This window comes from Leuresthes tenuis, unplaced genomic scaffold (genome assembly GCF_036924035.1).
Source record: "Leuresthes tenuis unplaced genomic scaffold, fLeuTen1.0.hap1 SCAF_160, whole genome shotgun sequence".
NCBI classification, from domain to species: Eukaryota; Metazoa; Chordata; class Actinopteri; order Atheriniformes; family Atherinopsidae; genus Leuresthes; species Leuresthes tenuis.
Window position 1 is genome coordinate 53,776 of NW_027325514.1, and position 23,604 is coordinate 77,379.

The 23,604-nt window shown below is 43.6% G+C and overlaps 5 non-coding genes and 1 pseudogene across 5 annotated transcripts; 2 read left to right on the plus strand and 4 right to left on the minus strand.

Moving 5' to 3' along the window:
* The first annotated feature begins 6,590 nt into the window (after positions 1-6,590).
* On the plus strand, positions 6,591-6,717 carry LOC140287642 (U5 spliceosomal RNA; annotated as a pseudogene).
* A 316-nt stretch (positions 6,718-7,033) lies between these two features.
* Positions 7,034-7,224, plus strand: LOC140287640 (U2 spliceosomal RNA). Its single transcript, XR_011911773.1, has one exon. It is a non-coding gene; the product is annotated as a U2 spliceosomal RNA (small nuclear RNA).
* Positions 7,225-9,858: 2,634 nt separating this feature from the next.
* Positions 9,859-10,049, minus strand: LOC140287643 (U2 spliceosomal RNA). Its single transcript, XR_011911775.1, has one exon. It is a non-coding gene; the product is annotated as a U2 spliceosomal RNA (small nuclear RNA).
* Positions 10,050-10,365: 316 nt separating this feature from the next.
* LOC140287634 (U5 spliceosomal RNA) lies at positions 10,366-10,479 on the minus strand. Its single transcript, XR_011911767.1, has one exon. It is a non-coding gene; the product is annotated as a U5 spliceosomal RNA (small nuclear RNA).
* A 2,288-nt stretch (positions 10,480-12,767) lies between these two features.
* LOC140287630 (U2 spliceosomal RNA) lies at positions 12,768-12,951 on the minus strand. The gene has a single exon (XR_011911764.1). It is a non-coding gene; the product is annotated as a U2 spliceosomal RNA (small nuclear RNA).
* Positions 12,952-13,258: 307 nt separating this feature from the next.
* Positions 13,259-13,373, minus strand: LOC140287639 (U5 spliceosomal RNA). The gene has a single exon (XR_011911772.1). It is a non-coding gene; the product is annotated as a U5 spliceosomal RNA (small nuclear RNA).
* Positions 13,374-23,604: the final 10,231 nt, after the last annotated feature.

A 23,604-nucleotide genomic window follows, 5' to 3' on the forward strand; every position in this document is an offset into this window, starting at 1 on the left:
TTCTTACCCGCATTTTACAAACCAAGGTCGGACTTTCACACCTTCTCTTAGCTGAACAACTCCGCTCCCTCTTTTGATTGTGTACAGTCGGGTAATTTAAACTTTTCTTACCCGCTTTTTACCATCTATGGTCGGACATTCACACCGTCTTACAGCGGAACACCTCCGCTCCCTCTTTTGATGATGTATGGTTAGGCATTCGCACCTTTTCTTACCCATTTTTCAGTAATTATGGGTAGACATTCACACCTTCTTGCAGCTGAACACCTCCTCTCCTGCTTATGATCATGTGCAGTTTGATATTCGAAAATTTTCTTTCATGTTTTCTAGCAATTATTGATGGACATTCAGACCGTCTTGAAGCTGAACACCTCCGCTCCCACTTTTGATGGTGTATAGTCGGGCTTTCGAGCCTTTTCTTCCCCGGTTTTTACAAATTATGGTTGGACATTCAGACCTTCTTGCAGCCGAAAACCTCCACTCCCTCTTTTGATCATACATTGTCGGGCATTCGCACCTTTTCTTACCCGCTTTTTACAAACCATGGTCGGACTTTCACACCTTCTTGTAGCCGAACAACTCCGCTCCCGCTATTGATTGTGTACAGTCGGGTATTTTAACCTTTTCTTACCCGCTTTTTACCAACTATGGTTGGACATTCACACCGTCTTACAGCGGAACACCTCCGCTCCCTCTTTTGATGGTGTATGTTCGGGCACTCGAACCTTTTCTTACCCGCTTTTTACAAACTATGGTCAGACATTCAAACCTTCTTGTAGCGGAACACATCCACTCCTGCTTTTGATGATGGGTATTCAAACCTACTTGTTGCCCGCTTTTCATTAATTATGGGTGGACATACACACCTTGTCGCAGCCAAACACCTCCGCTCCCTGTTTTGATCATGTATGATTGGACATTCGCACCTTTTCTCACCCGCTTTTTACTATGGTCGGCCATTCACACCTTCCTCTCCACCATACTTGTATGGTGGGATATTCACACCCACTTGCATCCGAAGACCTCCGCCCCCACTTTTGTTGATATTTAGTCGGTCATTCGCAGCTTACCCGCTTTTGGCAAACTATGGCCTTCTTGCAGCCAAACACCTCTGATCTCGCTTTTGATGATGTAAGGTTGGGCATTCAGACCTTGCTTCACCTGCTTTTCACCAAATATAGTCGAACAGTCACACCTTCTTGCAGCCGAACACTTCTGCTCCACCTTTTAGTGTTCTATGGGGTATTCACACCTTTTTTTTCACCGCATTTTATTGATTATGGTTGGAAATTCTCACCCACTCTTATCCGAAGACCTCTCCTCCTGCTTTTGTTAATATATAGTCGGGCATTCAAACCTTTTCTTACCCGCTTTTTACAAATTATGGTCGAACATTCACACCTACTTGCAGCCGAACACCTCCGCTCCCGCTTTTGATGGTGTATAGTCGGGCTTTCGAGCCTTTTCTTCCCCGGTTTTTACAAATTATGGTTGTACATTCAGACCTTGCAGCCGAAAACCTCCGCTCCCTCATTTGATCATACATTGTCAGGCATTCGCACCTTGTCTTACCCGCTTTTTATAAACTTTAGTCAGACATTCACACCTTGCAGCTGAACCACCTCCGCTCCCTGTTTTGATAATGTATGGTCTGGCAATACTACCTTTTTTTACCGGTTTGTGAGTAATTATGGCTGGACATTCACACCTACTTGCAGCCGAACACCACTTTTCCAGCTTTTGATGATGTATGGTCCGGCATTCTAGTCTTTTCTAACACATTTTTCAGCAATTATGGTTTGACATTCACACCTACTCACAGCCGAACACTTCCGCTCCTGCATTTGATGGTGTATAGTCGGGCATTCTCACCCTTTCTCATCAGCTTTTTGCAAATTATGATCTGACATTCACACCTACTTGCAGTCGAACAGCTCTGCTCCCGCTTTTGATTATGTTTGGTTGGATATTCGAAACTTTTCTTCACTGCTTTTTACAAACTTTGGTTGGACGTTCACACCTTCTTGCAGCCGAACACCTCCGCTTCCGCTTTTGATGGTATATATTCGGGCATTCGAACCTTTTCTTACCCGCTTTTTACAAACCATGGTCGGACTTTCACACCTTCTTGTAGCCGAACAACTCCGCTCCCGCTATTGATTGTGTACAGTCGGGTATTTTAACCTTTTCTTACCCGCTTTTTACCAACTATTGTTGGACATTCACACCGTCTTACAGCGGAACACCTCCGCTCCCTCTTTTGATGGTGTATGTTCGGGCATTCGAACCTTTTCTTACCCGCATTTTACGAACTATGGTCGGACATTCAAAACTTCTTTTAGCCGAACACATCCACTCCTGCTTTTGATGATGTATGGTTGAGCATTCGCACCTTTTCTTACCCATTTTTTACAAACTATGGTCGGACATTCACACCTTCTTGCAGCTGAACACCTCCTCTCCCGCTTATGATGATGTGTGCTTTGATATTCGAAAAATTTCTTTCATGTTTTCTAGCAATTATTGATGGACATTCAGACCTTCTTGCAGCTGAACACCTCCGCTCCCGCTTTTGATGATGTATAGTCGGGCTTTCGAGCCTTTTCTTCCCCGGTTTTTACAAAATTATTGTTGGACATTCAGACCTTCTTGCAGCCGAAAACCTCCGCTCCCTCTTTTGATCATACATTGTCGGGCATTCGCACCTTCTCTTACCCGCTTTTTACAAACCAGGGTCGGACTTTCACACCTTTTAGTAGCCAAACAACTCCGCTCCCGCTATTGATTGTGTACAGTCGGGTATTTTCACCTTTTCTTACCCGCTTTTTACCAACTATGGTCAGACATTCTTACCTTCTTACAGTGGAACACCTCCGTTCCCTCTTTTGATGGTGTATGTTCGGGCATTCGAACCTTTTCTTACCCGCTTTTTACAAACTATGGTCGGACATTAAAACCTTCTTGTAGCCGAACACATCCACTCCTGCTTTTGATGATGTATGGTTGGGCATTCGTACCTTTTCTTACCCATTTTGCAGTAATTATGGGTGGACATTCACACCTTTTTGCATTTTAACACCTCCTCTCCCGCTTATGATCATGTGCAGTTTGATATTCGAAAATTCTCTTCCATGTTTTCTAGCAATTATTGATGGACATTCAGACCTTCTTGCAGCTGAACACCTCCGCTCCAGCTGTTGATGGTGTATAGTCGGGCTTTCGAGCCTTTTCTTCCCCGATTTTTACAAATTATGGATGGACATTCAGACCTTCTTTCAGCTGAAAACCTCCGCTCCCTCTTTTGATCATACATTGTCGGGCATTCGCACCTTTTCTTACCTGCTTTTTCAATTCATGGTCGGACTTTGACACCTTTTAGTAGCGGAACAACTCTGCTCCCGCTATTGATTGTGTACAATAGGGTATTTTAACCTTTTCTTACCCGCTTTTTGCCAATTACTGTTGGACATTCCCACCTTCTTACAGCGGAACACCTCCGCTCCCTCCTTTGATGGTGTATGTTCGGGCATTCGAACCTTTTCTTACCCGCTTTTTACAAACTATGGTCAGACATTCAAACCTTCTTGTAGCCGAACACATCCACTCCTGCTTTTGATGATGGGTATTCAAACCTACTTGTTGCCCGCTTTTCATTAATTATGGGTGGACAAACACACCTTGTCGCAGCCAAACACCTCCGCTCCCTGTTAGGATCATGTATGGTTGGGCATTCGTACCTTTTCTTACCCATTTTGCAGTAATTATGGGTGGACATTCACACCTTCTTGCATTTGAACACCTCCTCTCCCGCTTATGATCATGTGCGGTTTGATATTCGAAAATTCTCTTCCATGTTTTCTAGCAATTATTGATGGACATTCAGACCTTCTTGCAGCTGAACACCTCCGCTCCAGCTGTTGATGGTGTATAGTCGGGCTTTCGAGCCTTTTCTTCCCAGATTTTTACAAAATATGGATGGACATTCAGACCTTGTTTCAGCCGAAAACCTCCGCTCCCTCTTTTGATCATACATTGTCGGGCATTCGCACCTTTTCTTACCCGCTTTTTACAAACCATGGCCGGACTTTCACACCTTTTAGTAGCGGAACAACTCTGCTCCCGCTATTGATTGTGTACAATCGGGTATTTTAACCTTTTCTTACCTGCTTTTTGCCAACTATGGTCGGACATTCACACCTTCTTACAGCGGAAAACCTCCGCTCCCTCCTTTGATGGTGTATGTTCGGGCATTCGAACCTTTTCTTACCCGCTTTTTACAAACTATGGTCAGACATTCACACCTTCTTGCAGCCGAACACTTCCGCTCTACCTTTTAGTGTTCTATGGGGTATTCACACCTTTTTTTTCACCGCATTTTATAGATTATGGTTGTAAATTCTCACCCAGTCTTATCCGAAGACCTCTCCTCCTGCTTTGGTTAATATATAGTCGGGCATTCGAACCTTTTCTTACCCGCTTTTTACAAATTATGGTCGAACATTCACACCTACTTGCAGCCGAACACCTCCGCTCCCGCTTTTGATGGTGTATAGTCGGGCTTTCGAGCCTTTTCTTCCCCGGTTTTTACAAATTATGGTTGGACATTCAGACCTTGCAGCCGAAAACCTCCGTTCCCTCTTTTGATCATACATTGTCAGGCATTCGCACCTACTTGCAGCCGAATACTTCCGCTCCACCTTTTAGTGATGTATGGTTGGCATTTGCACCTTTTCTTACCCTTTCTTACCCTACTGATTGCTTAAGATTAAGTTGTTTTTTCTCAAACTACAACATTTTTTTAATTGTTGAAACTTGATTTGAAGTGGATAAATAAGGAGGACAAACAGTTTTGAGTCAGGCTGATAGAAGGAATTAATTTTATAGCAAAATCTGTATTTCGTCATATGTCGAGAGATGCTTATTGCTGAAGAAGTACAAAGTACAACGTTGTTTATCGTTGAAACTTGATTAGACATGAATAAATATGAAGGACAAAGCAGTCTTAACTTGGTTAGAGTTAAGGTTTTATAGGAGAATCCGAATTCGTGCATAACTCGTAAAATAGAGCTTATTTTTGGATTCCTGAAGAATGAGTCTGGTTCTTTCTCATAATACAAAGTTTGTTGTTTATTGTTGAAACTTCATCAGAAGTGAAGAAATAAATGAATGCCTATCAACAAATGTGGGATCTAAACTCTAGTGCTTCCTCTAAAATAATTTCCTTTCTCAATTCAGAAATGTGTGTGTGTAAGTTACAACACCCGTGACACCAAAACGGCTTTCTTTTCTCTCTTTTCTCTACACTCTGCACTGTGAGAACACACACCAAATCAGAAAGGCTTTTTTCTCTCTTTTCTACATTATGGACTGTGGGGACACAAAACCGCTCTCTCTTTTTTTTTTTGATTGTGTGCCAGGGCGTTGTCTCACGTATTAGATTATGCTTACGATACGAATGGGTTTATCAGTCACATCAGAATCCATACATACTGATCCTCCCGTAATAAAATGGTCGGATCTTATCAAACACACTTTGTTTCTTGTGACAATCAAGTCAGCGAAACAGCGTATACACGTCAAGACACTGAATCAAGTTTGCCACAAGAACTCATAAGTTTGGCAGTATTGCTCTGCCGTCAGCAATCATACACCCATTTTATTTTCGTGAGACATGTGCAGGCACCTGTTCATCTACTGTTCTATCACTATGAATTAGTTTATCTATTATCAATAAGGATACTTCTACAACTACTATCAAAGTATGTCCAGACTTCTTATGTTGTCAGTTGCTATATATGAATAAGTGGGTAGCTACTGACAAGCATTAAGCATGTCACACAGCCCAAACATATAACATTTCAGGACACACCACACAGTTAACAACCACCGTGAAGTGTCAAAGCCCAAACATGTAACATTCAACAGGACACTTACACAACACATTCAAATCAAACAGTCAGACAACATACAAGAACATATACCCCAGCCGGCATTGCTCCCTGCCTATTTTCCTACAGCTCACTATGTGTGTGCACACCTTTATTCACAAACTCTTCAACTTATACTCTTTTACCGAAGCTGCTACAGCTCGATTGGCCGAATACCGAATAATCCTAATTCGGTGAATTTGACATCTGCCTTACATGTAACAGATTAGCGGTTTAGCAGTTTTAATTTAGTTTGAGTGAAGGAATTCATTTTATAGCAAAATCCGAAATCGTGAAGAACTCATGAAAGTAAGCTTATTCTCGGATTCCTGAAACTTTAGATTTGCTATTTCTTTTACTGCAAAGTACAACGTTGTTTTTTTTGTTTAAATCTTTCAAGACATGGTAAATATGAAGGACAAAGCAGTTTTAACATAGTTTGAGTGAAGGAATTCATTTTATTGATAAAATCCCAAGAGTCTGCTGAGAAAAGAGAGTGAATGCGAAGTAGACTTTAACACGGCTCTGGGAGCGAGCCGAGTGCGGGCTAACCGGGAGAATTGCTTGAAAGAAACGCGACACCGAATGAGCGGTCAGAACAAAGCCTCAATACGGTTTTCCCGTGGTGTTTTTGTTGCTGCCTTGTCTTTTGCACAGAGTAAAAGACAAGGCAGCCATCGAATAGGGCCCGACGTACAAGTACAAGTCTTTCACCTTTTACTAAAGACTTCTGTGGAGAGCAGCACTAATGAGTTGTTTCTATTTTTGGCAGGCTTTACCTTTGCGGGTGAAGCCCTTTCTGTCTGTGCAAAAGAAATCTTGTTACTGTGCAGAGTGACTTCTCTGAGTAGAGTCGCCTTACTTGTTGCGACTGTGCCGATGTTCGAAGCTGGAGTGCAAAGTTGTTGCTTGAATGGTGCTTGCTGGAGCGTGCGGGAGTGCAAAGTTATACCATTTAAAAGGGCTGAAGAGTGCTCAGTGCAGCGGGTGGGCGGAGGTGCAAAGTGACACTCTGGCCACCTATGGCCATAAAAAGAACAGGGGTGTTAGCGGACAAGTGCGCATTGTGCCAGGAAGGGCCCTCGGACGTGAACCAGTGGACAGTTGTCGCTTCTCGGCCTTTTGGCTAAGATCAAGTGTAGTATCTGTTCTTATCAGTTTAATATCTGATATGTCCTCTATACGAGGACTACATATTAAATGGATTTTTAGCAATAGGAGTTGAAAAAGTAGCTTGCTCCGTTCACTCCAAGCATTGACCCCGTACTGCAGTGCCGCTGGGAACGGTGCGCTCTTCTCTACTCTTGTGAAAAAGCAAACAGCGGTGCAGGATGCAAGTTTCAGGGAGCCCAAGATGAAACTTTCTTTTAGTCTGCTGAGAAAAGAGAGTGAATGCGATGTAGACTTTAACCCGGCTATGGGAGCGAGCCGAGTGTCGGCTAACCGGGAGAATTGCTTGAAAGAAACGCCATACCAAATGAGCGGTCTGAACAAAGCCTCAATACGGTGTTCCCGTTGTGTTTTTGTTGCTGCCGCTGTTTGCTTTTTCACAAGAGCGCACCTGTTGAGGGGGGCTCTGGGGGGGCCTGGGTGATGGTGGGTCTCAGGCCCGGGCTGCTGCGACTGGTGTGACCGGGTGGTTTGTTTGTTTGTTTTTTGTTGTTGTTTGTTTGTTTTTTGTAGAGGTCCTCCGGAGTGGGGTTGGGTTGAGTGGGGTGGGGCGGGATGGGTACCTTCTGGGGGTACAGTAGCTCCCAGAATATGGTCGCTGCAGGCCCCGAGCCTGGTGGACATCAGGCCCTCCTGTCCTGTGTTGGCTCCCTGGTAGCGGGGATGCCTATTGCAGCCAGTCCCTGGCTGCCCCCAGTGTATATCCCCATTCTCCCTTCTGGCTCCTGTACACAGCACACACTCACACATGAAGGGTTTTGGGGGCGTGTGTGTTCGGTGGGGTGTAGTGGACTCTGCAGTAGTTGCACTCTGCAGTTCCCACCCCTGTTTTAATTACACCTTAGACATTACTACTTATCAAACACACTCACACACACACATTAGGTCTTGGGGGGTGGTTACACTGAGTGGCATCTGGTGGGCGGGGCTCTTTGGGTATGTAGGCTGCCCAGAGGGCCACGCTCCCAGTTCTACAAGTTTGGCTGCCCCTCAATTTTAATTGCTCACTATTAGAAAATATTGAAGAGCCAGAAGGGTGAGGGGAGGGGTCTTCTTCGCACACCCCTGCTTCCTGGTTGCTGCTCGGGGCGGGAGGGGCCAGGAGGATTAATTAATTGTTCTGCTGGTTTGGGGTCTGTGGTGGCTGGGGGGCTGCTGGCCCCCTGGTGTGCCCGCTGCACTACACCCCAGCGGAGTCGAGGGAGGGAGGACGTGTGGATGTATGGGACATGAAAGTGTGTGTGGTAATGATTGGGCCTGGATCTTGGACTTGCTGTCGCCTGGCCTGCCTGTGCTTCTCCCGATGGGGGGGGCGGCGTGGCCTCTCTCCGCTGCTCGCGACTTCACCCACCTGTGGGCACGTCTTGACTCCCAGGGCACTTGGCCAGGGGTGCTGGGGCAGGCGCTGACCCACTGTGTGGCTGTCTGGGGCGCTTGGCCCTCCTGGGTATTGGGTGGGGCCTCTGTCGGGGGGTTTGGGGGCGCTCGGGCTCCTGGGGCCCGGATCCAGTGCACGGCCCATGTCTGGGCGGCTGGGGCCTGGCGACGTCGGTGGGCTGTTGCCCCTGGCTCCCGGAGGGCCTCTGCCCTATGCTTATGGGGGCTCTTTCCGGGGGCTTCCTCTGCAGTCTTCTGGGTGGATGCGTGGTTGCCCCTGCGGTGGGCTTCCTGGGTTCTGTGCTCTGTGGGGGCTGCTGGTGGCCTGGGTCTTGTGGCCCTCTCTGCCTGCTTCTGATTGCTTGGGGGGGCTGTGGATTGTGGCCCTGTACGCTTATACACTCATAACTAAGCACGGTTATCATGTAGGTCCTGTGCCATGGGTGTTGCATGTTCTCACACACACACAACCACATTCATTAGTCCAGTAGTATGGTCGCTAAGCAGTTGATGTATTATCATGTCGTCTCAGGTCATCTATATCCACAGCTGTGTTGTATGCGATGTATGTTCTGTTTTTCTCTTCTTTCCTCTTCTTCTTTCCTTGTCCCCCGGTCCGGTTCAGTTCTATTACATGTCATATATTGTAAACAGAAATAAATAAATGGGCATCAAGGGGAGCTTTACATTTATAAAACTTCCCTTGGCAAAGCAAATCTGTTTGGCATCAAAGGTATTCAGACTACAATTCTGCTGCCATAATGCTGAACACGATAAGGGGAAAAAAAAAAAAAGTAAAGAAGACAGTTCTGCCGAAAGCCAGGGACTAGACCTGTTCTAAGTTCTGTACTTTTTAAAAGGGAGCCAACACAGGACAGGAGGGCCTGATGTCCACCAGGCTCGGGGCCTGCAGCGACCATATTCTGGGAGCTACTGTACCCCCAGAAGGTACCCATCCCGCCCCACCCCACTCAACCCAACCCCACTCCGGAGGACCTCTACAAAAAACAAACAAACAACAACAAAAAACATACAAACAAACCACCCGGTCACACCAGTCGCAGCAGCCCGGGCCTGAGACCCACCATCACCCAGGCCCCCCCAGGCCCCCCCTCGACAGGTGCGCTCTTGTGAAAAAGCAAACAGCGGCAGCAACAAAAACACAACGGGAACACTGTATTGAGGCTTTGTTCTGACCGCTCATTTGGTATGGCGTTTCTTTCAAGCAATTCTCCCGGTTAGCCCGCACTCGACTCGCTCCCAGAGCCGTGTTAAAGTCTACTTCGCATTCACTCTCTTTTCTCAGCAGACTAAAAGAAAGTTTCATCTTGGGCTCCCTGAAACTTGCATCCTGCACCGCTGTTTGCTTTTTCACAAGAGTAGAGAAGAGCGCACCGTTCCCAGCGGCACTGCAGTACGGGGTCAATGCTTGGAGTGAACGGAGCAAGCTACTTTTTCAACTCCTATTGCTAAAAATCCATTTAATATGTAGTCCTCGTATAGAGGACATATCAGATATTAAACTGATAAGAACAGATACTACACTTGATCTTAGCCAAAAGGCCGAGAAGCGACAACTGTCCACTGGTTCACGTCCGAGGGCCCTTCCTGGCACAATGCGCACTTGTCCGCTAACACCCCTGTTCTTTTTATGGCCATAGGTGGCCAGAGTGTCACTTTGCACCTCCGCCCACCCGCTGCACTGAGCACTCTTCAGCCCTTTTAAATGGTATAACTTTGCACTCCCGCACGCTCCAGCAAGCACCATTCAAGCAACAACTTTGCACTCCAGCTTCGAACATCGGCACAGTCGCAACAAGTAAGGCGACTCTACTCAGAGAAGTCACTCTGCACAGTAACAAGATTTCTTTTGCACAGACAGAAAGGGCTTCACCCGCAAAGGTAAAGCCTGCCAAAAATAGAAACAACTCATTAGTGCTGCTCTCCACAGAAGTCTTTAGTAAAAGGCGAAAGACTTGTACGTTATGAAGAGAAACCAGAGTACGATTATCCGTCACTGCGGGAGCAGGGCATCAGGCTAGTTGGCATAGCCACCTTCCCCATGGTGAGCTTTGCTTGGTTGAGACGCTTGCCCCCCCCCCCCCCCCCCCCCCCCCCCCTTGCTCCTCGGCTGACCAAGTAGGAACAATCGGGCCCTATTCGATGGCTGCCTTGTCTTTTACTCTGTGCAAAAGACAAGGCAGCAACAAAAACACCACGGGAAAACCGTATTGAGGCTTTGTTCTGACCGCTCATTCGGTGTCGCGTTTCTTTCAAGCAATTCTCCCGGTTAGCCCGCACTCGGCTCGCTCCCAGAGCCGTGTTAAAGTCTACTTCGCATTCACTCTCTTTTCTCAGCAGACTTTTGGGATTTTATCAATAAAATGAATTCCTTCACTCAAACTATGTTAAAACTGCTTTGTCCTTCATATTTACCATGTCTTGAAAGATTTAAACAAAAAAACCAACGTTGTACTTTGCAGTAAAAGAAATAGCAAATCTAAAGTTTCAGGAATCCGAGAATAAGCTTACTTTCATGAGTTCTTCACGATTTCGGATTTTGCTATAAAATGAATTCCTTCACTCAAACTAAATTAAAACTGCTAAACCGCTAATCTGTTACATGTAAGGCAGATGTCAAATTCACCGAATTAGGATTATTCGGTATTCGGCCAATCGAGCTGTAGCAGCTTCGGTAAAAGAGTATAAGTTGAAGAGTTTGTGAATAAAGGTGTGCGCACACATGGTGAGCTGTAGGAAAATAGGCAGGGAGCAATGCCGACTGGGGTATATGTTCTTGTATGTTGTCTGACTGTTTGATTTGAATGTGTTGTGTAAGTGTCCTGTTGAATGTTACATGTCTGGGCTTTGACACGCTTCACTGTGGTTGTTAACTGTGTGGTGTGTCCTGAAATGTTATATGTTTGGGCTGTGTGACATGCTTAATGCTTCTCAGTAGCTACCCACTTATTCATATATAGCAACTGACAACGTAAGAAGTCCGGACATACTTTGATAGAGTAGTTGTAGAAGTATCCTTATTGATAATAGATAAACTAATTCATAGTGATAGAACAGTAGATGAACAGGTGCCTGCACATGTCTCACGAAAATAAAATTGATGTATGATTGCTGACGGCAGAGCAATACTGCCAAACTTATGAGTTCTTGTGGCAAACTTGATTCAGTGTCTTGACGTGTATACGCTGTTTCGCTGACTTGATTGTCACAAGAAACAAAGTGTGTTTGATAAGATCCGACCATTTTATTACGGGAGGATCAGTATGTATGGATTCTGATGTGACTGATAAAACCCATTCGTATCTTAAGCACAATCTAATACGTGAGACAACGCCCTGGCACACGATAAAAAAAAAAAGAGAGAGCGGTTTGGTGTCCCCACAGTCCATAATGTAGAAAAGAGAGAAAAAAGCCTTTCTGATTTGGTGTGTGTGCTCACAGTGCAGAGTGTAGAGAAAAGAAAGCCGTTTTGGTGTCACGGGTGTTGTGACTTACACACACACATTTCTAAATTGAGAAAGGAAATTATTTTAGAGGAAGCACTAGAGTTTAGATCCAACATTTGTTGATAGGCATTCATTTATTTCTTCACTTCTGATAAAAATGATAAGACTGACCTAAAGAATTGGAGGCCCATCACACTTTTAAACTTTGACTGTAAACTTTTTAGCAAGGTTTTAACGACACGGATGTCCTCTGTTTTAGAGGAGGTAATTCACCCAGACCAGGCTTGTGCCATCTCAGAGAGACAACTCACCGACAGCCTCGTACTGATTCGAGACATCATTGATTACGCTAGAGACAGAAACACCCGGCTTGTCATCTTAAATTTAGACTTTGAAAAAGCTTTTGATCGGGTCTCGCATCAATATCTCTTTCAGGTGTTGCAGCAATCGAATAGGGCCCGATTGTTCCTACTTGGTGAGATTTGCTTGGTTGAGACGCTTGCTCCCCCCCCTTGCTCCTCGGCTGACCAAGTAGGAACAATCGGGCCCTATTCGATGGCTGCCTTGTCTTTTACTCTGTGCAAAAGACAAGGCAGCCACAAACACCACGGGAACACCGTATTGAGGCTTTGTTCTGACCACTCATTCGGTGTCACGTTTCTTTCAAGCAATTCTCCCGGTTAGCCCACACTCGGCTCGCTTCCAGAGCTGTGTTAAAGTCTACTTCGCATTCACTCTCTTTTCTCAGCAGATTAAAAGAAAGTTTCATCTTGGGCTCCCTGAAACTTCCATCCTGCACCGCTGTTTGCTTTTTCACAAGAGCAGAGAAGAGCGCACCGTTCCCAGCGGCACTGCAGTACTGGGTCGATGCTTGGAGTGAACGGAGCAAGCTTCTTTTTCAACTCCTATTCTTAAAAATCCATTTAATATGTAGTCCTCGTATAGAGGACACATTAAACTGATAAGAACAGATACTACACTTGATCTTAGCCAAAAGGCCGAGAAGCGATAACTGTCCACTGTTTCAGGTCCGAGGGCCCTTGCTGGCACAATGCGCACTTGTAGCAGTGTTCTTTTTATGGCCATAGGTGGCCAGAGTGTCACGTTGCACCTCCGCCCACCCGCTGCACTGAGCACTCTTCAGCCCTTTTAAATGGTATAACTTTGCACTCCCGCATGCTCCAGCAAGCACCATTCAAGCAACAACTTTGCACTCCAGCTTCGAACATCGGCAAAATCGCAACAAGTAAGGCGACTCTACTCAGAGAAGTCACTCTGCACAGTAACAAGATTTCTTTTGCACAGACAGAAAGGGCTTTACCCGCAAAGGTAAAGCCTGCCAAAAATAGAAACAACTCATTAGTGCTGCTCTCCACGAAAGTCTTTAGTAAAAGGCGAAAGACTTGTATGTTATGAAGAGAAACCAGAGTACGATTATCCGTCACTGCGGGAGCAGGGCATCAGGCTAGTTGCCATAGCCACCTTCCCCATGGTGAGCGTTGCTTGGTTGAAACGCTTGCCCCTGTGCAATCGACAAGGCAGCAACAAAAACACCACGGGAACACCGTATTGAGGCTTTGTTCTGACCGCTCATTCGGTGTCGCGTTTCTTTCAAGCAATTCTCCCGGTTAGCCCACACTCGGCTCGCTCCCAGAGCCGTGTTAAAGTCTACTTCGCATTCACTCTCTTTTCTCAGCAGACTCTTGGGATTTTATCTATAAAATGAATTCCTTCACTCAAACTATGTTAAAACTGCTTTGTCCTTCATATTTACCATGTCTTGAAAGATTTAAACAAAAAAAAAACAACGTTGTACTTTGCAGTAAAAGAAAGAGCAAATCTAAAGTTTCAGGAATCCGAGAATAAGCTTACTTTCATGAGTTCTTCACGATTTCGGATTTTGCTATAAAATGAATTCCTTCACTCAAACTAAATTAAAACTGCTAAACCGCTAATCTGTTACATGTAAGGCAGATGTCAAATTCACCGAAATAGGATCTAAGGGTATTCGGCCAATCGAGCTGTAGCAGCTTTGGTAAGAGAGTATAAGTTGAAGAGTTTGTGAATAAAGGTGTGCGCACACATAGTGAGCTGTAGGAAAATAGGCAGGGAGCAATGCCGGCTGGGGTATATGTTCTTGTATGTTGTCTGACTGTTTGATTAGAATGTCTTGTGTAAGTGTCCTGTTGAATGTTACATGTTTGGGCTTTGACACTTCACGGTGGTTGTTAACTGTGTGGTGTGTCCTGAAATGTTATATGTTTGGGCTGTGTGACATGCTTAATGCTTGTCAGTAGCTACCCACTTATTCATATATAGCAACTGACAACATAAGAAGTCTGGACATACTTTGATAGTAGTTGTAGAAGTATCCTTATTGATAATAGATAAACTAATTCATAGTGATAGAACAGTAGATGAACAGGTGCCTGCACATGTCTCACGAAAATAAAATGGGTGTATGATTGCTGACGGCAGAGCAATACTGCCAAACTTATGAGTTCTTGTGGCAAACTTGATTCAGTGTCTTGACGTGTATACGCTGTTTCGCTGACTTGATTGTCACAAGAAACAAAGTGTGTTTGATAAGATCCGACCATTTTATTACGGGAGGATCAGTATGTATGGATTCTGATGTGACTGATAAACCCATTCGTATCGTAAGCATAATCTAATACGTGAGACAACGCCCTGGCACACAATCAAAAAAAAAAAGAGAGATCGGTTTTGTGTCCCCACAGTCCATAATGTAGAAAAGAGAGAAAAAAGCCTTTCTGATTTGGTGTGTGTTCTCACAGTGCAGAGTGTAGAGAAAAGAGAGAAAAGAAAGCCGTTTTGGTGTCACGGGTGTTGTAACTTACACACACACATTTCTGAATTGAGAAAGGAAATTATTTTAGAGGAAGCACTAGAGTTTAGATCCCACATTTGTTGATAGGCATTCATTTATTTCTTCACTTCTGATGAAGTTTCAACAATAAACAACAAACTTTGTATTATGAGAAAGAACCAGACTCATTCTTCAGGAATCCGAAAATAAGCTCTATTTTACGAGTTATGCACGAATTCGGATTCTCCTATAAAACCTTAACTCTAACCAAGTTAAGACTGCTTTGTCCTTCATATTTATTCATGTCTAATCAAGTTTCAACGATAAACAACGTTGTACTTTGTACTTCTTCAGCAATAAGCATCTCTCGACATATGACGAAATACAGATTTTGCTATAAAATTAATTCCTTCTATCAGCCTGACTCAAAACTGTTTGTCCTCCTTATTTATCCACTTCAAATCAAGTTTCAACAATTAAAAAAATGTTGTAGTTTGAGAAAAAACAACTTAATCTTAAGCAATCAGTAGGGTAAGAAAGGGTAAGAAAAGGTGCAAATGCCAACCATACATCACTAAAAGGTGGAGCGGAAGTATTCGGCTGCAAGTAGGTGCGAATGCCTGACAATGTATGATCAAAAGAGGGAGCGGAGGTTTTCGGCTGCAAGGTCTGAATGTCCAACCATAATTTGTAAAAACCGGGGAAGAAAAGGCTCGAAAGCCCGACTATACACCATCAAAAGCGGGAGCGGAGGTGTTCGGCTGCAAGTAGGTGTGAATGTTCGACCATAATTTGTAAAAAGCGGGTAAGAAAAGGTTCGAATGCCCGACTATATATTAACCAAAGCAGGAGGAGAGGTCTTCGGATAAGAGTGGGTGAGAATTTACAACCATAATCTATAAAATGCGGTGAAAAAAAAGGTGTGAATACCCCATAGAACACTAAAAGGTAGAGCGGAAGTGTTCGGCTGCAAGAAGGTGTGAATGTCTGACCATAGTTTGTAAAAAGCGGGTAAGAAAAGGTTCGAATGCCCGAACATACACCATCAAAAGAGGGAGCGGAGGTGTTCCGCTGTAAGACGGTGTGAATGTCCGATCATAGTTGGTAAAAAGCGGGTAAGAAAAGGTTAAAATACCCGACTGTACACAATCAAAAGAGGGAGCGGAGTTGTTCAGCTAAGAGAAGGTGTGAAAGTCCGACCATGGTTTGTAAAAAGCGGGTAAGAAAAGGTTCGTATGCCCGAATATACACTATCAAAACCGGAAGCGTAGGTGTTCGGCTGCAAGAAGGTGTGAACGTCCGACCAAGGTTTGTAAAAAAGCAGTTAAGAAAAGGTTCGAATATCTAACCAAACATAATCAAAAGCGGGAGCAGAGCTGTTCGACTGCAAGTAGGTGTGAATGTCAGAGAATAATTTGCAAAAAGCTGATGAAAAAGGGTGAGAAATCCCGACTATACACCATCAAATGCGGTAGCGGAGTTGTTTCAGCTGTGAGTAGGTGTGATTCTCCAACCATAATTGCTGAAAAATGTGTTAGAAAAGGTAAGAATGCCGGTCCATACATCATCAAAAGCGGGAGAGGTGGTGTTCGGCTGCAAGTAGGTGTGAATGTCCATTAATAATTGCTTTAAAACATGAAAGAAAATTTTCGAATATCAAACCTTACATGATCATTAGCGGGAGAGGAGGTGTTCAGCTGCAAGAAGATGTGAATATCCACCCATAATTACTGAAAAATGGGTAGGAAAAGATGCGAATGTCCAACCATAAATCATCAAAAGCAGGAGTGGAGTTGTTCAGCTACAAGAAGGTATGAAAGTCCAACCATGGTTTGTAAAAAGCGGGTAAGAGAAGGTTCGAATACCTGAATATATACCATCAAAAGCGGAAGCGGGGGTGTTCGGCTGCAAGAAGGTGTGAACGTCCGACCAAAGTTTGTAAAAAGCAGTTAAGAAAAGGTTTGAATATCCAACCGAACATAATCAAAAGCGGGAGCAGAGCTGTTCGACTGCAAGTAGGTGTGAATGTCAGATCATAATTGCTGAAAAATGTGATAGAAAAGACTAGAATGCCGGACAATACATCATCAAAAGCGGGAGAGGTGGTTTTTCGGCTGCAAGTAGGTGTGAATGTCCAGCCATAATTACTCACAAACGGGGGAAGAAAAGGTAGTATTTCCAGACCACACATGATCAAAACAGGGAATGGAGGTGGTTCAGCTGCAAGGTGTGAATGTCTGACTAAAGTTTGTAAAAACCGTGTAAGACAAGGGGCGAATGCCCGACAATGTATGATCAAAAGAGGGAGCGGAGGTTTTCGGCTGCAAGGTCTGAATGTCCAACCATAATTTGTAAAAATCGGGGAAGAAAAGGCTCGAAAGCCCGACTATACACCATCAAAAGCAGGAGCAGAGGTGTTCAGGTGCAAGAAGGTCTGAATGTCCGACCAATAATTACTGAAAAATGGGTAAGAAAAGGTGCGAATGCCAAATCACACATCATCAAAAGCAGGAGCGGATGTGTTCGGCTACAAGAAGGTTTGAATGTCCAACCATAGTAAGTAATAGGTGGGTAAGAAAAGGCTCGAATGCCCGACTATACACCATCAAAAGCGGAAGCGGAGGTGTTCGGCTGCAAGACGGTGTGAACGTCCGACCAAAGTTTGTAAAAAGCATTAAGAAAATGTTCGAATATCCAACCAAACATAATCAAAAGCGGGAGCAGAGCTGTTCGACTGCAAGTAGGTGTGAATATCAGATCATAATTTGCAAAAAGCTGATGAGAAAGGGTGAGAATGCCCGACTATACACTATCAAATGTGGGAGCGGAGGTGTTCGTCTGTGAGTAGGTGTGAATGTCCGACCATAATTGCTGAAAAATGTGTTAGAAAAGGTAAGAATGCCGGACCATATATCATCAAAAGCGGGAGAGGTTGTGTTTGGCTGCAAGAAGGTGTGAATGTCCGACTAAAGTTTGTAAAAAGCGGGTAAGACAAGGTGTGAATGCCCGACAATGTATGATCAAAAGAGGAGCGGAGGTTTTCGGCTGCAAGAAGGTCTGAATGTCCATCCATAATTACTGAAAAATGGGTAAGAAAAGGTGCGAAAGCCCAACCGCACATGATCATAAGTGGATGAGAAGGTGTTCGACTGCAAGTAGGTGTGAATGTAAGATCATAATTTGTAAAAAGCGGGTAAGAAAAGGTGCGAAAGCCCAACCATAAATTATCAAAAGCGGCAGCAGAGTTTCGGCTGGTATTTATCAATGTCTAGATAGATTTCAACAAAAAACAACGTTGTACTTTGCAGTAAAAGAAAGTGCAAATCAAAAGTTTTAGGAATCCGAGAATAAGCTTATTTTCATGAGTTCTGCACGATTTCGGATTTTATGTATAAAATGAATTTCTTCACGCAAACTAAGTTAACACTGCTTTGTCCTTCATATGTACCCATTTCTACATATATTTCAAGCATAAACTTCCTCATATTACCCTGAATGAGAAAGAGCCACACTTGTGAGTAAGCCATACCTCCCTTTTGAGGAGTTCTGCATGATTTGGGATTTTATCTATAAAATTAATTCCTTCACTCAAACTATGTTAAAACGGCTTTTACCTTCATATTTATCAATGTCTCGATAGATTTAAACAAAAAAACAACGTTGTACTTTGCAATAAAAGAAAGAGCAAATCAAAAGTTTTAGGAATCCGAGAATAAGCTTATTTTCATGAGTTCTGCACGATTTCGGATTTTATGTATAAAATGAATTCATTCACTCAAACCAAGTTAAAACTGCTTTTTCCTTCATATTTATCAATGTCTAGATCGACTTCAACAAAGAACAACATTGTATTTTGCAGTAGAAGAAAGAGCAAAACTGAAGGATCAGGAATCCGAGAATAAGCTTCTTTTCATAGGTTCTGCATGATTTGGGATTTTATGTATAAAATGAATTCCTTCACTCAAACTAAGTTAACACTGCTTTGTCCTCTTCATATGTACCTATTTCTACATATATTTCAAACATAAACTTCCTCATACTACCCTGAATGAGAAAGAACCACACTTGTGATTAAGCCATACGCCCCTTTTGAGGAGTTCTGCATGATTTGGGATTTTATCTATAAAATCAATTCCTTCACTCAAACTATGTTAAAACGGCTTTTACCTTCGTATTTATCAATGTCTCGATAGATTTAAACAAAAAAACAACGTTGTACTTTGCAGTAAAAGAAAGAGCCAATCAAAAGTTTTAGGAATCCGAGAATAAGCTTATTTTCATGAGTTCTGCACGATTTCGGATTTTATGTATAAAATGAATTCATTCACTCAAACCAAGTTAAAACTGCTTTTTCCTTCATATTTATCAATGTCTAGATCGACTTCAACAAAGAACAACATTGTATTTTGCAGTAGAAGAAAGAGCAACACTGAAGGATCAGGAATCCGAGAATAAGCTTATTTTCTTATGGGCAAGTGGGAACTGCTTTGTCCTTCATATTTATCAATGTGTAGATGGATTTCAACTTCTTCTACTGCAAAGTCCAATGTTTTTCTTTGTTGAAGTCGATCTAGACATTGATGAATATGGAAGGACAAAGCAGTTTTAACTTGGTTTGAGCAAAGCAATTCGTTTTATAGCAAAATCCGAAATCGTGCAGAACTCATGAAAGCAGGCTTATACTCGGATTCCTGAAACTTTAGATTTTCTCTTTCTTTTACTGCAAAGTACAACGTTGTTTTTTTGTTTAAATATTTCTAGACATGGTAAATATGAAGGACAAATCAGTTTTAACATAGTTTGAGTGAAGTAATGCATTTTATAAGCAAAATCCCAAATCATGCAGAACTCACAAAATGCTTTTTGTCGCTTTTCACTGCTTTTTACAAACTTTGGTCGGACGTTCACACCTTCTTGCATCCGAACACCTCCGCTTCCACTTTTGATGATGTATATTCGGGCATTCGAACCTTTTTTTACCCGCTTTTTACAAACCATTGTCGGACTTTCACACCTTCTTGCAGCCGAACACCACCTCTCCTGCTTTTGATGATGTATGGTCCAGTATTCTTACCTTTTCTAACAGATTTTTCAGCAATTATGGTCGGACATTCACACCTACTCACAGCTGGACACCTCCGCTCCCGCTTTTGATCATACAATGTCGGGACATCGCTCCTTGTCTTACCAGCTTTTTACAAACTTTAGTCGAACATTCACACCTTCTTGCAGCTGAACACCTCCGCTCCCGCTTTTGATGATGTATAGTCGGGCTTTCGAGCCTTTTCTTACCCGGTTTTTACAAATTATGGTTGGACATTCAGACCTTGCAGCCGAACACCTCCGCTCTCTCTTTTGATCATACATTGTTGGGCATTCGCACCTTGTCTTACCCGCTTTTTACAAACTATAGTCAGACATTCACACATTTTGATCATGTATGGTCTGGCAATACTACCTTTTCTTCCCCCGTTTGTGAGTAATTATGGCTGGACATTCACACCTACTTGCAGTCGAACAGCTCTGCTCCCGCTTTTGATTATGTTTGGTTGGATATTCGAACCTTTTCTTAACTGCTTTTTACAAACCATGGTCGGACTTTCACACCTTCTTGTAGCCGAACAACTCCGCTCCCGCTATTGATTGTGTACAGTCGGGTATTTTAACCTTTTCTTACCCGCTTTTTACCAACTATGGTCGGACATTAACACCGTCTTACAGCGGAACAACTCCGCTCCCGCTTTTTATAGTGTATAGTCGGGCATTCGAACCTTTTCTTACCCGCTATTTACAAACTATGGTAGGACATTCAAACCTTCGTGTATCCGAAAACCTCCGCTCTCTCTTTTGATCATACATTGTCGGACATTCGCACCTTTTCTTACCCGCTTTTTACAAACCATGGTCGGACTGTTACACCTTCTTGTAGCCGAACACATCCGCTCCCGCTATTGATTGTGTACAGTAGGGTATTTTAACCTTTTCTTACCCGCTTTTTACCAAGTATGGTCGGACATTCACACCTTCGTACAGCGGAACACCTCCGCTCCCTCTTTTGATGGTGTATGTTCGGGCATTCAAACCTTTTCTTACCCGCTTTTTCCAAACTATGGTCGGCTATTCACAGCTTCCTCTCCACCATACTTGTATGGTGGGATATTCACACCCACTTGCATCCGAAAACCTCCGCCCCAAATTTTGTTGATATTTAGTCGGACATTCGCACCTTACCCGCTTTTGGCAAACTATGGCCTTCTTGCAGCCAAACAACTCTGATCTCGCTTTTGATGATGTAAGGTTGGGCATTCAGACCTTGCTTCACCTGCTTTTCACCAAATATAGTCGGACATTCACACCTTCTTGCAGCCGAACACTTCCGCTCCACCTTTTAGTGTTCTATCACACCTTTTTTTTCACCGCATTTTATACATTATGGTTGGAAATTTTCAACCACTTTCATCCGAAGACCTCTCCTCCCGCTTTTGTTCATATATTTGAACTTTAGTTTGACATTCAAACCTTCTTGCAGCTGAACCACCTCCGCTCCCTGTTTTGATCATATATGGTCTGGCAATACTACCTTTTCTTACCCGTTTGTGAGTAATTATGGCTGGACATTCACACCTACTTGCAGCCGAACACAACCTCTCTCGCTTTTGATGATGTATGGACCGGCATTTTTACCTTTTCTAACACATTTTTCAGCAATTATGGTCGGAGATTCACACCTACTCACAGCCGAACAACTCCGCTCCCGCATTTGATGATGTATAGTCGGGCATTCTCACCCTTTCTCATCAGCTTTTTGCAAATTATGATCTGACATTCACACCTACTTGCAGTCGAACAGCTCTGCTCCCGCTTTTGATTATGTTTGGTTGGATATTCGAACCTTTTCTTAACTTCTTTTTACATATTTTGTTTGGACGTCCACACCTTCTTGTAGCCGAACACTTCCACTCCTGCTTTTGATGATGTATGGTTGGGCATTCACACCTTTTTTTTGCCCATTTTTCAGGAATTATGGGTGGACATTCACACCTTGCAGCTGAACACCTCCTATCCCACTTATGATCATGTGCGGTTTGATTTTCGAAAAGTTTCTTTCATGTTTTCTAGCAATTATTGATGGACATGTAGACCTTCTTGCAGCTGAACACCTCCGCTCCCGCTTTTGATCATACATTGTCAGGCATTCGCACCTTGTCTTACCCACTTTTTACAAACTTTAGTCGAACAGTCACACCTTTTTGCAGCCGAACACCACCACTACCGCTTTTGATGATGTATGGTCCAGCATTCTTACCTTTTCTAACACATTCTTCAGCAATTATGGTCGGACATTCACACCTACTCAGAGCCGAACACCTCCGCTCCCGCATTTGATGGTCTATAGTCGGGCATTCTACAGCGGAAAAGACTCATTCTTATGTTTGGTTAGATATTCGAACCTTTTCTTAACTGCTTTTTACAAACTTTGGTCGGACGTTCACAATATCTTGCAGCCGAACACCTCCGCTTCCGCTTTTGATGGTGTATATTCGGGCATACGAACCTTTTCTTACCCGCTTTTTACAAACCAAGGTCGGACTTTCACACCTTCTCTTAGCTGAACAACTCCGCTCCCTCTTTTGATTGTGTACAGTCGGGTAATTTAACCTTTTCTTACCCGCTTTTTACCATCTATGGTCGGACATTCACACCGTCTTACAGCGGAACACCTCCGCTCCCTCTTTTGATGATGTATGGTTAGGCATTCGCACCTTCTCTTACCCATTTTTCAGTAATTATGGGTAGACATTCACACCTTCTTGCAGCTGAACACCTCCTCTCCTGCTTATGATCATGTGCAGTTTGATATTTGAAAATTTTCTTTCATATTTTCTAGCAATTATTGATGGACATTCAGACCGTCTTGCAGCTGAACACCTCCGCTCCAGCTGTTGATGGTGTATAGTCGGGCTTTCGAGCCTTTTCTTCCCCGATTTTTACAAATTATGGATGGACATTCAGACCTTCTTTCAGCCGAAAACCTCCGCTCCCTCTTTTGATCATACATTGTCGGGCATTCGCATCTTTTCTTACCCGCTTTTTACAATTCATGGTCGGACTTTCACACCTTTTGGTAGCAGAACAACTCTGCTCCCGCTATTGATTGTGTACAATAGGGTATTTTAACCTTTTCTTACCTGCTTTTTGCCAATTATGGTTGGACATTCACACCTTCTTACAGCGGAACACCTCCGCTCCCTCCTTTGATGGTGTATGTTCGGGCATTCGAACCTTTTCTTACCCGCTTTTTACAAACTATGGTCAGACATTCAAACCTTCTTGTAGCCGAACACATCCACTCCTGCTTTTGATGATGGGTATTCAAACCTACTTGTTGCCATCTTTTCATTAATTATGGGTGGACATACACACCTTGTCGCAGCCAAACACCTCCGCTCCCTGTTAGGATCATGTATGGTTGGGCATTCGTACCTTTTCTTACCCATTTTGCAGTAATTATGGGTGGACATTCACACCTTCTTGCATTTGAACACCTCCTCTCCCGCTTATGATCATGTGCGGTTTGATTTTCGAAAATTCTCTTCCATGTTTTCTAGCAATTATTGATGGACATTCAGACCTTCTTGCAGCTGAACACCTCCGCTCCAGCTGTTGATGGTGTATAGTCGGGCTTTCGAGCCTTTTCTTCCCAGATTTTTACAAAATATGGATGGACATTCAGACCTTGTTTCAGCCGAAAACCTCCGCTCCCTCCTTTGATCATACATTGTCGGGCATTCGCACCTTTTCTTACCCGCTTTTTACAAACCATGGTCGGACT